Here is a 15,766-nt window from a genome sequence, read left to right as displayed (position 1 = left end):
TCACCCAAGCTGGGTATTTGAGGTGCACCCTTCATGTGGGCTGAGTGCACCCTTCTCTTGTAGTTGAGCCTTGGTTGCTGTTGGCAGGTCAATGGGAGGAATTTACCCAGGCCAGTCAGCTGCAAGGACTGGCTGTGATCACTGACCACCAACTTCCACTCTCCGTGGAGGATCACCTGTGCAGGGGCAGGGTGGTGGTGCTCCAATGTGGTCTGTACCTGTGCACTGGGTGCACAGACTCTGGGGTGTCCCAGGTGCTGCAGGCCAAGGTCAGTCCCCACCTGTATTTTGCCTGGGGCCACCCTGCCTGGACTATAAAGCAATCTGAGATGGCTGTTACTTTTGTTGGGCTTGGAGATTCCCAGGCAAAGCCAAGCTGTGACTGCTCCTAGTGCTAGGCCGGAGGCCACTTAACAAGAGGTATGGGGGTTAGGGCTTCACTGAGGCTGGCTGTTGCTTGTCTGAGAGGATTTAGGAAGTTTTGAAGCACGAGCCAAGACCAGCCATCCATATGGAAAAGTCTCTGTTAACGGCTGTGGTGGGCCCATAAGTTGGGTGGGAGAGAGTCTCAGGGCATCTGCAGAGCCGGAAAAATAGTGTTAGCCAGGTTGATGGAGTCTCAGATACGGTACCTATCTGCCAGCTCTGTGGCTCTGTGGGGGGAAGGTTCAGGACAGGAACAGTGGCCTCTGCCCACCTTTCTGTCTGGGAGCAAGTTGTCCCCCAGCTCTCACCTTGATGCCAGACACTTCAGTTCCTCCCTGTATGCCACTGGTGCCTTTCAAGCTGCTACCCCAGTGGAGGTAGCTCAGAGGGAGTGAGTCTGAGTAATTCTGTGCATGGGTTGTTTGAGAGGAACTGTTTGGGACTCCAAAAGTTTCTTCTACCAACTCAGTCCCTGCTGCTTTTGCAGCCAGAAGTTTTGGGGACTTATCTTTCTGGCACTGGAACTCTGGGCTGGGGTCCTGGTGTGGGACTGGGACTCCTCACTCCTGAGATATCCCTTTGTTTTTTATCCACCACATGTGGGTGTGGGACCAGCCTGTTCTGTGTCTCCGCCACTCCTACCAGTCTGGATGGATGTCATTTCTTTAATTCCGTACTTGTCAGACTTCCATGCAACTTGATTTCTGATGGTTCTGAGTGATGGTTGTTGTATATTTTAATTGCAATTTTGATGTGGTTGTATGAGGAGGCCAGCCGTGTTTACTTATGCTGCCATCTTGACCTAAATGGTGCTTTTATTAGTTATTTAAAACTTTTTAAATTGGTTCTCATTTTATTTTTAAGTATATTTTATTGACTACGCTATTACAGTTTTCCCAATCCCCCCTTATCCCCCCTCCACCCTGCACCCCCCAATCCTCCAGCATCCCCCCACCTTAGGTCATGTCCATGGGTTGTACATATAAGTTCTTTGAGTTCTGTTTCCTATACAATTTTTGACCTCTCCCCATCTATTTTATGCCTACCAATTATGCTGCTTCTTCCCTGTACCTTTTCCTGCTATTCCTCCCCTCCCCTCTGAAATCTCTCCATGTGATCTCCATTTCTCTGATTCTGTTCCCATTCTAGTTGTTAGCTTAGTTTTTGTTTTGTTTTGTTGTTTGTCTTTTTTTTTTGGTTCATTTGTTGATAGTTGTGAATTTGTTGTCATTCTAAATGGTACTTTTAAATGTCAATTTCTGATTCTTTGTTGCTAGTTTATAGAAATACTATCGATTTTTGCATATTGACTGTCCTACAACTTTGCTAAACTCACTTATTGTACTGTTTTTTGTAGATTTCTTAGGATTTCTTTTACATAAACAATCATGTCATCTCTGAATAAAGACACTTTTACTTATTCTTTTTTGAACTATACACCTTTTATTTCTTTTTCCGGCCTTACTGAACTAGCTAGGAACTCCAGTGTAATGATGAGTGAACCTGATGAGCACAGAAATATTTGCCTTGTCCCTGATCATAAAGGAAAACCAGTCGGTCTGTCATCATTAAATGTGATGTTACCTGGGTTTTTCACAGACTTCCTTTATTAGGCTGAAGAAGTTTCCCTCTATTCCTAGTTTACTAAGAGCTTTTATCACAAGTGGGTATTGAATTTTCTCCAATCTTTTTCCTGCATCTATTGAAATGGTCATGTAGTTTTCTTTGTTGCTGTTGTTCTGTTAATATGGTTAATCACACTGACTGATTTTCAAATATCAAAGCCATCTGCCATTCCTGGGAGGAACACTACTTGGCCATGATCTTTTTATACATTTCTGGACTTGATTTTCTAACATTTTGGACAGTATTTTTACATCATGTGTATACATGAGGGATAGTGGTCTGTAGTTTCCGATCTGTGTGACATCTTTAGTTTCAGTGTGAGGATAATGCTTGCCTTGTGAAATGAATTGGGAGGTGTTCCCTCCTCTTCTATTTTCTGAAAGAGTTTGTATGGAATTGGTGTCATTTCTTCCACATTCGGTAGAATTCACCAGTGAAGCCATATATATACTTGGAGTTTTCATTGTGGGAATGTTTTTAGCTACAAACTCAAGTCTTTCAACAGATTATTCAGGTCATCCGTTTTTTCCTGAATTGAGTTTTGATAATGTGTATTTTTCACAGAATTTGTTTATTTCATCTAAGTCCTTGAATGTATTGGCAAAAGTTTTCACAGTATTCCCTTGTTATCCTTTTAATGATTGTAGATGAGTAGTGATATTCCCTCTTTCAATTTTTATATTGCTAATTTCTATCTCCTCTCCATTGTTTCTGGCCAGGTTGGCTAGAGGTTTATCACTTTCATTAATCTTTTCAAAGGTTAGTGTTTTTCTTTTCCATTGATTTCTGCTGTTTATCTTTATTTTCTCCCTTTTATTTATTTTGGATTTAATTTCCTCTTCTTTTTCTAGTTCCTTGAAGTGGGAACTTAAACAATTGATTTAGGACCTTCCTTTCTAACATTAGCAGTTCATGTTATACATTTCCCTCTAATCGCTTGTTTAGTTGAATTCCGAAATTTTTGTATTTTATGTCTTTAGCTTTATTCAATTAAATATACTTTCTTGCTTTAAGAGAACGAGAGGAGTAAATCTCTTATGCAGAAACTTGTGTCCATGATTTTGTATAATATCATAGTCAGTGGTGTATCTGTAACATGAGCTTCTTGCAGTTACAAATGGGCATTTAGCATAACATAGGCCTATAATATGCAAGTAGCTTGCTTGATTGTTTCCTTCCTCCCCCCTCCTTCCCACTCTCTCTCTCCCTGCCTCCCTCCCTCCCTCCTTTCTTTCTCTCTTTCTCTTTCCCTCCCTCTCTCTCTCTCTCTCTCTCTATCTTCATCTGAGGATTATTGATTTTAGAGAGAGGGGAAGGGAGGAAGAGAGAGAGGGAGACAAATATTGATGTGAGAGAGAAACATCGTTCTGTTGCCTCTTGTATGTGCCTGGACCAGGGACCGAACCTGAAACCTAGGTATGTGCCTTGACCAGGAATCAAACCCAAGACCTTTTGGTTTACCGGATGACGCTCCAACCGAGCCACACCAGCCAGGGCATAAGTTGTTTTCTAATGATCATGGGGTATCAAGGTGAAAAAAAACATATACAATTTAGTGATTTAAAAATTAGCGCAAAACTATAGCTCCATCTCCATTCATCAGAACAACTCCTATACACACTAGTCCTGGCTGGCATGACTCAGTTGCAGTGTCATCCTGTAAACTGAAAGGTCACAGGTTTGATTCCTGGTCAAGGCACATGCCTATGTTGCAGGTTTTGTCCCCGACTGGGGCACATACAAGAGGCTACTGACAGATGTTTCTCTTGCATCACTCTTTCTCTCTCTCCTCCTCCTTTCCCCTCTCTCTAGAATCAGTGAGCATGTCCTCCGGTGAGGATAAAAACAACCTCATATACATGTCAAATTGTTTTGGTAGCGCTGAGCATTGTCCATGCAAGAGTGGTGGCTGAGTGATTTCTTTCCTGGATAAATGAATGCTGGACATAAGCATCTAACTATCTGTGTGAGGCCAGTGTCTAAAGCTTACTCAGACTGAAGTTTATGAATTACAGCAAATTGTAATGGTGGAAACAGAAAATAAACATTTGATTAAAGAGTTTGTAATGGTAAGTTTTGATCTAGAAATGTCATTTACTAGAAAATTGTGAAAATTTACATTGTGGTACATTTTTTTTTTAACCAGTGCAGAACATTTTGCATGCTGCACATTTTAAGTGAAATAACATTACAGTTTTACTTTTTAAGATATAAAATTAAGAAAATTAATATGTTTTCTAATTTAACTTGTGGCTTCTTCTTTGTCTATGGGTTATTTAGAAGTACATTTTTCCATTTCCATATATTTGGAAATTTCCTAGATATCATTCTTTTATTGATTTTTAATTCAACATCACTGTGGTAAGAAATCCTACTTTGTGACAACAAACTCACAACTATCAACAACTGAACCTAAAAACAAAAATGAAAACAAACTAAGCAAACAACTAGAACAGGAACAGAATCACAGAAATGGAGATCACATGGAGAGTTATCAGCAGGGAGTGGGAGGGGGAGAATGGGGGAAAAGGTACAGAGAATAAGAAGCATGAATGGCAGGTAGAAAATAGACAGGGGGAAGTTACAAAAAAGTATAGTAAATGGAGAAGCCAAAGAACTTATATGTACCACCTGTGGACATGAACTAAAGGTGGGGAATGCTGGTGGGAGGGTGGTGGTGCAGGGTGGAGAGGAATAAAGGGAGAAAATGGGACAACTGTAATAGCATAGTCAATAAAATATATTTTAAAAAGAAAAAAAGAAATCCTACTTTGTATGATTCCTAACCTTTGTAATCTGTAAGGCTTGTTCTACTGCCCAGAATATTATCTATGTTGGTGAGTATTATATCTGCACCTGAGAAAAATGTGTATCCTCTTGTTGTTGGCTGTAGTCTTCTAAAAATATCAGTTAAGTCACTTTAGTTGATAGCACTAGTCCTGTATATCCTATTGATTTAGTTGAGAGTCTGTATCTTACTGATTTTCCCTTATTTGTTTTATCAATTACTAAGAAAGGGATGTTAGTCTCCAACTATGTTTGAAGATTTGTCTATTTCTAGAACTCTATGGTGCTGACAGTTTTTGTTTTCATGTATTTGGGAGCTTTGTTGTTAGATGCTTACATGTTTTAAATGATTATGTCTTCTTGATTATTTGTCTTTTTTTCCATTGTGAAGTATCCCTCCTTATCTGTGGTAACACTCTTTGTCTTGAATTCTACTCTAGCTAATATTAATATAGCCATACAAGCTTTCTTATGCCTTGTTTGTGTAGTATATTTTTTACACTATTTTACTTTTAATTTATCTGTGTCTTTATGCTTAAAGTGTGCTTTTTATAAATAACATATAAGTATTTTATTTAGCCTGACAGTCTCTGCCTTTAAACTGGTGTGTGTGGCAGATTGTGTTTTTCTAAGGTAGCCCCAACATCTCCCATCCCACATGCTCTTCTGGAACCTTGCCATTTTCCCATCAAGAGGTGGAATTTAACCCTCTCCCCTATAATCTGGGAAGGCTTGTGACTTGCTTTGAATCAACATAATATGGTAAAAGTGATGCCACTTGATTTCTGGGGCTAGGTCAGAAAAGGCAATGCAGCTCCTGCCTTGTTAGCAGGAATATTCACTCTTCCAGCCTTTAGCTGCCCCCTAACCAGTCCAGTTTCCCTGAGGCTGCCATGCTATGAAGAAACCCAAACTAGCCTTCATGGAGAGAACACATGGAAGCGCTCTGCGACAACTCAAAGAGGCAGAGATGCCCAGCTACTGTTCCAGCTTTGGCCACTGTCTGATGGCAACCACATAAAATGTCCTCAACCAGAACTGCCGGGTTGAGTCTTTCCTAGATTCTTTTTTTGGAATATATATATGTGTGTGTGTGTGTGTGTGTGTGTGTGTGTGTGTGTGTGTGTGTATGTATGTATATATATGTGTGTGTATATATGTATACCTATATACATACACAATTTCAAGGTGAAAAAACATATACAATCCAGTAATTTAAAAATTAGCGCAAAACTACAGCTCTGTCTCCATTCATCAGAACAACTCATATGCACTTTAGTCCTGCCCGGTGTGCCCCAGTTGGTTGGAGCATCATTCCATAAACCAAAAGGTCATGGGTTGGATTCCTGGTCAAGGCACATGCCTAGGTTGCAGGTTTCGTCCCCAGTTGGGGTGCATATGAAAGACAACCAATCAATGTTTCTCTTTCACATCAATATTTCTCTTTCCCTCCCTTTCCCTCTCTCTAAAATCAATAAGCATGTCCTCAGGTAAGGATTAAAGAAGAATAAAAATTATATTAAAAAAAGAACATTACAACAGGATTTCAATTGCAGCAGTCCCAACCTTTGTGTTCTGGTTGTCAAGTAATATTTTTACATGTGCTATGCAAATTATTTTTGTGTACAGTGTGCAAAAGTAACTTCACATTGCATTGTGATCGTATTTACTTTAAACAGTAAATAGTCATATATATTTACTCTTAGTGGTGTTTTGTATTCCTTTCTTCAGTCTGGTATAATTTCTCATATATCTAAATAATTAATTTAGCATTTCTTTTATTGGAGATGAACTCTTTATTTTTTCTCACCTGGGGGTGCAACTTTATTTTGTCTTAATTTTTGTAAGATATTTTTGCTGGATGTAGAATTCCAGTTTGAAATCTTTATTTTCTTTTATCATTTGAAGGTGTTCCATTACCTTTTGACCTCTACTGTTTTTAGATTAGGAGTTTGTTGTCATTCTTATTGTTCCCCTGTATATAGCATGCCTTTTTGCCTCTCTCTCTCTCTTTGAAAGTGTTCAGTTTTGTTTTTTTTTACTGTTTTTCAGCCCTGGTCAGGTAGCCCAATTAGTTGCAGCATTGTCCTGTACACCAGAAGGTTGCAGGTTTGATCCCCCATCAGAACATATACCCAGGTTGTGTGTTCAAGTTCCTGGTTGGGCACATATGGAAGGTAACTGATCAATATTTCTCTCACATTGATGTTTCTCTCTCTCTGAAAAAAATCAATGAACATATTTTCCTAGTCTGCGTCAGACTTCAGCAGACCCTGTGTTGATCTCTCTCAGCTCTTCTGCCTTTCTCCTGCCACCAGTTGCCACTGGAAGGTCTGGAGCGTGGTTTATCTCTTCTCCTACCCTCATTCAGACTTTAGCACTCCTGATATACCTACACCTCAGAAAGAACCACTCAGTCCACTTGCCCTACCTCCAAGCTTTCTTGGTGAAGGCCTATGGAAAAGAGTAATGGGTGAATGCAAACTCTTTTTGGTGTGTGAGGTCCCTAGGGATTCAACCTTCCCACACTTGACCTTTAAATTTTTGTGAAAAGATCCTCTGTTTTCTTCTTACACAGGTCTATGGGCAGCCTCCTCCTGTTGTTGCTGTTGCCAAGGTTAAAAGCAACAATGTGTCTTTTTCCTAGGAAGGGCTTGGTGTTTTTCAGATTTTGACTATTTTTTTCCTTTTCCTTTTCCTTTTCCTTTTCCTTCCCCCCCTCCCTCCCTCCCTCCCTCCCTTCCTTCCTTCCTTCCTTCCTTCCTTCCGTCTGAAACTCAGCTCTCTAATAAGCTTAAAAGGAAAAAAAACCCTTGTATTGTGTAGGTTATTAGCTTCTTGTAGCTAGGATGGAAGTGATGCTGTCTTGCAACTTCTTGTACCCCAGGCAGAAGGAATACATCCATCTACTACTGCCTTTTAATTTGTACTACCACAGAAAGTTCTTGTTTGTTCTCCGAGTGTTCCTTTTTATAGCGTCCTATTGTTTTTTTCATGGATATTCACATTCTATTTTCTCCTTGAGGAAGTTAAGGAACTTTAAAGAAAATATTTCCAGCCCTGGCCAGGTAGCTCAGTTGGTTAGAGAGTCGTCCTGATAAACCAAGGTTGTGGGTTTGATCCCTGGTCAAGGCCCATGCAGGAATCAACCAATGAACATGTAAGTAAATGGAACAAGCAAATCAATGTTTCTCTCTCTCTCCCTCCATCTCTCTCTAAAAATCAATGAAAAAAAAGAAAAGAAAATATTATTTATCCCTTATCATACCATTTCCCACAGATTGTTTTCTCTTTCAGTTTGATCTCTGTCTTTTATGTTTTTGTGTTAGAGGCTTCCTCAGATGTGTAGTGGTCTTTGGTTGTTGTCTCATATTTAAGAATGGGATACTAACAAAGCTTATTGTGAGGAGTGGGCTTCTCAATAATGGGTTTCATTTTAGGGTGATGTACGTGCACTGTTTTAGTGGGGAATTCCATCATCACTCTCTTTAATTCCTTCCTCTTGGAATGGAAAAATAGCCCTGAGAAAGAGCTGCTGTCTACTTCCTGAGGCTGGCTGTCAGCAAGCACTAAAGGAACTAAGTAGGGCAAGAGGACCCAGAGTGCTCCACACACTGTAGTAAATATCCAGTCTCCCTGTTTTCAATGTAGTACCTTCTAAAGCTGTTCCTGGTGTTCCCCAATTGAGGCACTCTTTGTTTCATCATCTCTAAAGAATGACTTCATCCTCTGCCAGGATGGATGGCAGTTTCTGGAGGTCTGACTGCCTCTTAAACGGATCTTCAACTGTAGCTCAACATTCATTCCCATTTCCACTGCTGAATTTAAGCCATGCGTGAGCTCTGCTATGTGCATTCAGCTGGTGTTCAGTTGTCCCCACAGCCCCCAGCTTCCTTGGATTTGCTACACTGGTTACTGCTCAGCTAGCACAATCTTGTTGCTGTTATCTCATCTCCTGTTATTTTTGTCCTTGGGAATTTTTGCTTTTAAAAAGTCACTTAATGTCATTTTAGTGGGGTTTCAGGAAGGAGAGAAGGTAAATTCATAGGTTTAATCTGTCCCCTTTGTTTCCAAGTCAACAGTATGCGGACAAAGTCTGGGAGAACAACTGAGTGGAATGAGGAGAAGGCTGGCTAGGGTCAGGTGGAAGGACTGAGGTACTCATAGGCCAGGTTGTTTGGAGCCCATGAATTCCTGGTGGTACCTGTCCACACACTGATGTGGTTTCCTCCAGCAACACTTTCTGCAGCCTCTGAGGGAGAGCAGGGGAGTCAGATGGACAATTCTGTTCAAATCCTTGGGGTTTGTACGAAAAACAAGAGAATAGGTGACTTGAGTGTAGTGAGACAGAACAGGCCAAACAAGATGCATACCAAGGCACAGCTCCCTGCTATGAGAGTGCCTCTAGCCAGTGACTTGCACATAGATGATGTCTTTGTCAGCTTGGGCTGCCATAAGAAAAATACTATAGAATGGAGGCTTAAATAACAGACATTTACTTCTTACTGTTCTGGAAGCTAAAAGTCCCAGATCAAGCAGGGCTGTTTTCTGGTGATGGCACTCTTCTTGGCTTGTACTTGGTTGTCTTCTTGCAGCATCCTCACATAGGAGAGAGAGACAGAGAGAGAGAAATAGAAGGAGGGAGGGCGAGGGAGTTCACTGTCCGGTCTTTTCTTATAGGGGCATGAATCCTATCAAATCAGGGCCTCACCCTGTGACTTCATTTAACCTTAATTGCTTTGTTAGAGGCCCCATCTTCAAATACCCTCATATGGGGGGCTAGGGCTTTAACATATGATATGGGGGGGACACAAAATTCAGTACATAACAGATAGCCGTTTTGTATATCACATAGCCTGCCCCAACCTTGGCCTCAACTGCTTGGACCAGGAGCAAGTACCTGGCCAAGAACAGCCAGTCTTCAATTCCCTATCCAGCTTACCTGACATGAAGGCTCTTTCCAGAGATAGTGAGTATTTGGGGCCAATAAGCTTCTTTCTCATGGGTACTTAAACTGCAGAGAGATTAGAAGCCAAAAGATGTGTGGGGCAAAAGGAATGTGTAGAAGTCATGAAGCATTAGGAGCCAAGGAGAAGCAGAAACTAGGATTGGGCGGAAACAAAGAGATGAAGTAAAGAAAGACACAGAGGAGAGGGTTATATACTTGGTTGGTGGTGACAGGAACACGAACTGAGTCACCATAATAACAGTCTAAGGATGGGAGGTTGTGAGTGTGAATAAGAAAGCCTGGTCCTCAGAGCTGCTTAAAAACCTGGTTCAAACTCCCCTAGGCTTGGGTGTTTGATTCTGTGTGGGTTCCTGTCCATATGTCTGAGGTTACTATTGTGATGGTTATTTTTATATCAAGTTGACTGGGCCATGGGGTACCCAGACATTTGGTTAAACATCATTCTGGGTATGTCTGTGAGGGTGTTTTGGATGAGATTAATGTTTGAATCTGTAAACAGAGTAAAGCAGTTTGCCCTCCCTAGTGTAGGTGGGGCTCCTCTAATCCACTGAAGATCTGAATAGAATAAAGAGGCAGAGTAAGAGGGAACTCTCCTGTCTGAGTGCTTAAGCTGGAACGTTGGCTTTTTCCTGCCCTTGGACTGGAAGTTAAATCATTAGTTCTCCCAGGTTTCTAGCTTGCTGACTATATATCTTGAGACTTCTCAAGCTCCCGAGTCACATGAGCCAATTCGTTACACACACACACACACACACACACACACACACACACACCCTATTGGCTGTTTCTCTGGAGAACTCTGACTAACCCAACAGTCTTCCTTATTCCTACATGAATCTTCCATTAAGGGAGAAACTCGAGCATGTTGAAGAGATCCTCTGTAGGGCCTGGGGGGGAGGTGGTGGCATGGAAGGCAGAAAAACAAAGTGGGATCTAATAGCTTTGGTGCTGGGGTCTAGAGACTGGCAAGTTGTGTGAGGTCAAAATGCAGAGATGATAGAAGGAAGGAAGTTGGAAAATGAGAAGGAACAGATTGAAGGTCATGCCCAGAGAGCTGGCATTTGGATCTTCACATGTCAGAGCAATTCTGTGGATGATGAAGAGGTCTCTAAGGCACAACTGTGAGAAGGGGAAGCTGGGGTGAGGTCAAGGTCTTAGAAGGTAAGGTCAAGGCACGGAGAAGTTGGGATGTTGTGTGGATGAGTGGAAGGTTAGGAGTCATTAGTGAATATGGCAGAGTGATAGCGTAAGAATGTGCAGAAGTTGGAGAGGCCCAATGACAAGAACCTCAAAGGAGCCTCTTGGTAAGGCTGCTGAGTGCCCTCCCAACATGGTGGCTGACTTCATCCAGACAGAGCAATCCAGGAAAGAGGACAAGGAAGAAGCAGAGGTACCTTTTATGACCCACTCCTCAAAACTGCCAGCTGACACTTCTGCTTCACTCTATTCATTAAAAAATGAGTTACCAAGTCCAACACTCACTCAAGAGGAGGGGAAGTGTGTGCCACCTTTTGAAGGGAGGAGCATCAAAAAAATTGTGGCCAATAGCTTAAAACCACCAGAGCAGAGATACTGATTAACTTCAGACTTTGTTAAGAATGAATGTTACAATAGCTGGAGTAACTACTAAAAATTTCATACAGTGCTTCTAAACAAATAGAGGGGAAAATGAAAGAAGAAAACAAATTAAATCCATCTAAAAGATGACCAAGAATAGAGGGAACAAATGGCATGGTTGTTTGGGCTCAGCATTTACTCCCACCTCCTTTTAATGTACTTACTGCTGAGGTAGGGTGTTTCCCAGACTGTGTGCAGCCTGGTTCTGGGATGCAAATTAGATTTTGCCGATTAGGTGCACGCACACAAGACTTGGAGGGCTGAAGGAAAAGGAGGCCATCTTTTCACTGTGGGAAGCTGTTTTTCTGCTGGATATCAAGGTCAAAGAGGAGTGGGGCTTCAGCAGCAATGCCCCTGTGTCCAGTCTTCACTTTGCATGGCAGTCATGGCTTCCAGGTCCCAGCTTGCTGATTTCTGGCTCATGACTATACTGGTGTCCTCTTTAACTCAATACTCACACTGCTGACCACCTGTTCCCTGATCTTGCTGATGGTAGCAGAGGTAGCATCTCCTTTGGAGAGCCAGTTCTGTGGTGGTGTCCTGTGGATCCCACCCAGAAAACACCCCTCTGGCCCCTCTAATGGTTATGTACGGTTTCAATTCCTTGCACAAAATCCCCTTCTGGCCCTGGTCATGTAGCTCAGTTGGTTAGAGTGTCATTCCCATACACCAAGGTTTCGGGTTCAGTCTCCGATCAGGGCACATATAAGAATCAGCCAATGAATGCATGGATGGGTAGAAAAACAGATAAACATTTCTCCCTTCCTTTCTCTCTCTCTCTCTCTCTCTCTCTCTCTCTCTCAAATCAATAATTTTAAAAAATTAAAATAAATAAAAAGGCAACTTACTCCCTCAGCTCCTTTCACACACAAAAAAATTCTTTCTATGTAATGGCTGGAGCAATTTCTACTTCCTGCCCTGAAACTTCACTGAGAGAAAGTGGGGGCAGAAGGAGAGAAGCTTGAAAAGGAAGACAAATGGAAAGCACTTAGTAAGTGGGCAAGAGTAAATCCAAATATACAGCAACCCCCACCGACGTTATCAACTAAACCCTACAAGTAAAAGACAGACAGGTAGACAAAGTCACTATGTGTCCCAGCAGACCCGGTCCTTGGTGTTCACCTTACAGAAGTGAAAGCTGCTCACATAAAATCCTTTACAGTGAATGTTTCCAGCAGCTCTATTTATCATTGCTCAAAGCTGAAAACAACCCAGAGGTTCTTCAATGGGTTTATGGCTAAACAAACAATGGCATACTACTCAGTAATAAAAAGGAAAAACTACTCACACAGATGCACACGCACCATGGATGAATCTCCAATGAGCAAAAGAAGCCACATGAAAGAGAACCTACTGTATGATTCTCTTTGTAATAAATTCTAGCAAAAACAGAAGGTGGCCCAGTGGGAGCCAGGGGCCAGGTGCTCGGGCTGAAGGGAATTTTGGGAGGTGATAGAAATGTTCTGTATCTTTCTTACCCGAGGACATTTTTTCATTGCTTTTAGAGAGGGAGGAAGGGCGAGAGAGAAACATCAATGTGAGAGAGAAGCATCGATCAATCACCTCCCATTTGCGTCTGGACCAGGGATTGTACGCACCGGACTGGGGGGTGAATCTGCAACCTAAGTATATGTCCTGACTGGGAATCAAACCCGCAACCTTTCTGTATTGGGACAAGGCTCTAACCAACTGAGTTACCCAGCCAGAGCTGTTCTATATCTTGATTTTGGTGGTGATTGCACAACATTTGTCAAAATTCATTAAACTGTACCCTTCGAAAGACTGTATTTTACTGTATGTAAATTATACTTCAGTACAGCTGATTTTTAAAAAGATAAGGACTTTCAGACTTTATCAAACTAAACTAAAGACAAACTATACACCGTTTCAAGAGATACACCTAAGACAGGAAGACACAGAAAGACTGAAAGGGGATGAAGAGAGAAAGGCAGCCCATGCAGCTAGCCTGCTGGTACTTTCTTCCTGCTTCACTGGCTTCTGTGACTCACACCCCTCATCACACGGCTATCTGACGGGTAGGATCTGGCCAGACTCTGGAGGGCTGCCCTCAATCAGTTGACTGTGCCCAAGAGGGGTGGGTCACAGGTTGCTGTGAGAAGCACTTGCCATTGAAGGGGGTGTGAATGGGCAAGATCCAGCCCTCTGTCTGTCCAGAATTCCCCCAATGTCCAGGGAGAGCATGTGGCAGTGGAATGATGGCTCACCTCTTGTTCAAAAGCAATCCCTTTTTCTCTTGGGACTTGCTCTGCCTCACATAGAAGCAAGTTCAATCCCAGCTCTGTCATTTATCTTCGGGATGATCTTGGGTGAATCTTTTGGCCCATGTGGATGAATCTGTTTCCTCATTTGTGAAGTGGGGGCAATACTGGTGCCTACTTAATAGTGATGGACTAAGGAGTCAGTGAGCAAACGCATGGGGAATGTTTGGCACAGCACCTCCTGGCTGCATGACTGTGACCTGGGGCTCCTCTTTTGGAGGGTGAGGAAAATAACAGTCTTCATCACAAGTTCATGTGCAGATACAATGAGCTACTGAAGGCGAAGGCTTCCTGGCTGTGCTCCTTGGATGCATTCCTTGACCTCTTTGGGCTCCAGTTTCCTCATCTGTCATATGGACTAATGATTGACCTCCCCAGATTGGTGTGCAAAAACAAATGCATTAATACATGAAATGTGCTCAGAACAATGACAGGCTCAATAAAGGTGACCAAGTGTAGTCATTGTGACGGGTACTAGTGTAATAAGTGGAGACCGAACCCATCATTATGCACTTAGACAGAGCATACTCAATAGGTTCTACTCTCCTCTTACTTTACTCCTATCATCGTTGCAGCATCCAGCATCAAACGTTATATTCCATAAAAGATTTGTGGCAGTTGGGGCTGTAGGAAGAGGCTGGAAACTACAGGAGGTGAGTGGAGGCAGAGGTGGCTGGAAAGATGAAAGGCCAGGCCTATCAGAGGTCAGATCAGAGCAGGCAGGAAGCAAACCACAGCTCACTGCCTCATGGGAAATACCCCCATCTTGGGTGCCCAGGCCTGCCCTTCACAGCCAGCTCCAGGCCCACTGGCCTTGTGCGCCAGCTCAGCCTACTTGTTACTCCTGAAGGGGCTGGACCAGTGGCATAACAGTCCTGCCAGCACTCCCACTCTGGGTCTCCTGGAACCAAAAGACCAGCTACAGGCAGCCCCGGGGGTAGGCCACAGCTGAGTGCCAAAGACCCTATGCCTTCACTAAGGTGTCTAGTCTCATGCGAGCTCCTTCTCAAGACCGACAGAACACAAGGCATCCAGATCCTGCAAGCTTCCCCTTCTAGGATAAACAGAAGCTGGCAAGTAATGGTTGGATGGGGTGAGGGCAACAGGCCAGAATGCCAGGGCTCCTCCCACGTAGGCCCCCTGCACGGCTCGGAGGGTCTCAGGAGGCTGAGCTGAGGGCCCCGGGAATGCTTCACTGGGCAACAGGCATGCCCATAAAAATACCGTGGCCACCAGGGCTGCAATCTGCCATCTGGGCCCTAGGCCTTCCTTGTCCTGCGGCCGGCTCGGCTCACTCCGGAATTCTTGCGCACTCCGCATGACCGCCGCGAGTCTAGGGGGGTGCTGGGGAGGAGCTCTTTCCCCAGGCTTCAGGGCAGGGCTATGGGAGAGTGGGGCCACGGGGAAAGGTCGGGATGGGGCCAATCCCCACGACAAAGAAATAAGACACCGAGCATGGGAAAGCTGGAAGGGAGTCAGAGGAATATCTGGGAACTGAGAGTGGCAGTTAGAGGGATGCCCTCTTTGCTACCTCCTCGCCTTCAGGCTCTGGATTGCTCTGGAGCCCGTGCACCTCTGTGCGTCCCTGAGGTCGAGGCCTGGGCGCCCCTCCCGAACTGGGCGCCTACAATTAGGGGGCGACTCTTAGGGAGAGCCCAGGACTCGGGAATCCTGCCTTGGGTGGAGAGGTGTCCAAACATCTCAAGACGGGGCGGGGGGCACGGCCGGAACCGCGTTGCGAGTGAGTGCCCAAAGCTAGCCAGCACCCAGGAGGGCAGAGAGGAAGTTGGTGCGGGGGGATGGGGGGCGTGTATCTGGTATCTCTTTCCCTACCAGACTCCTCTCTCCAAGGCCCAGACTCTACCCTGAGAGCAACCCCGCCCCGCGATGCTTGCCCGGAGCCTCCATTGCGGTGCAGGCGTCCGAAGCACTCCGGGATTGTGGGAGCGGGTCCCACCGAGCTCCCGGAGGAGGTCAACAGGGTTCTTAGCCCGCGCAGAGCTCTGCAGCCTGGCCCCGCGGGGATTAGGGACTAGGGCGCGGCGGGGCGGAGCAGACGATG

This window comes from Phyllostomus hastatus, unplaced genomic scaffold (assembly GCF_019186645.2).
Source record: "Phyllostomus hastatus isolate PE091 unplaced genomic scaffold, TTU_PhHast_1.1 phas_contig_471, whole genome shotgun sequence".
Taxonomy (NCBI): Eukaryota; Metazoa; Chordata; class Mammalia; order Chiroptera; family Phyllostomidae; genus Phyllostomus; species Phyllostomus hastatus.
Note: the sequence above shows the minus strand (reverse complement) of the source record.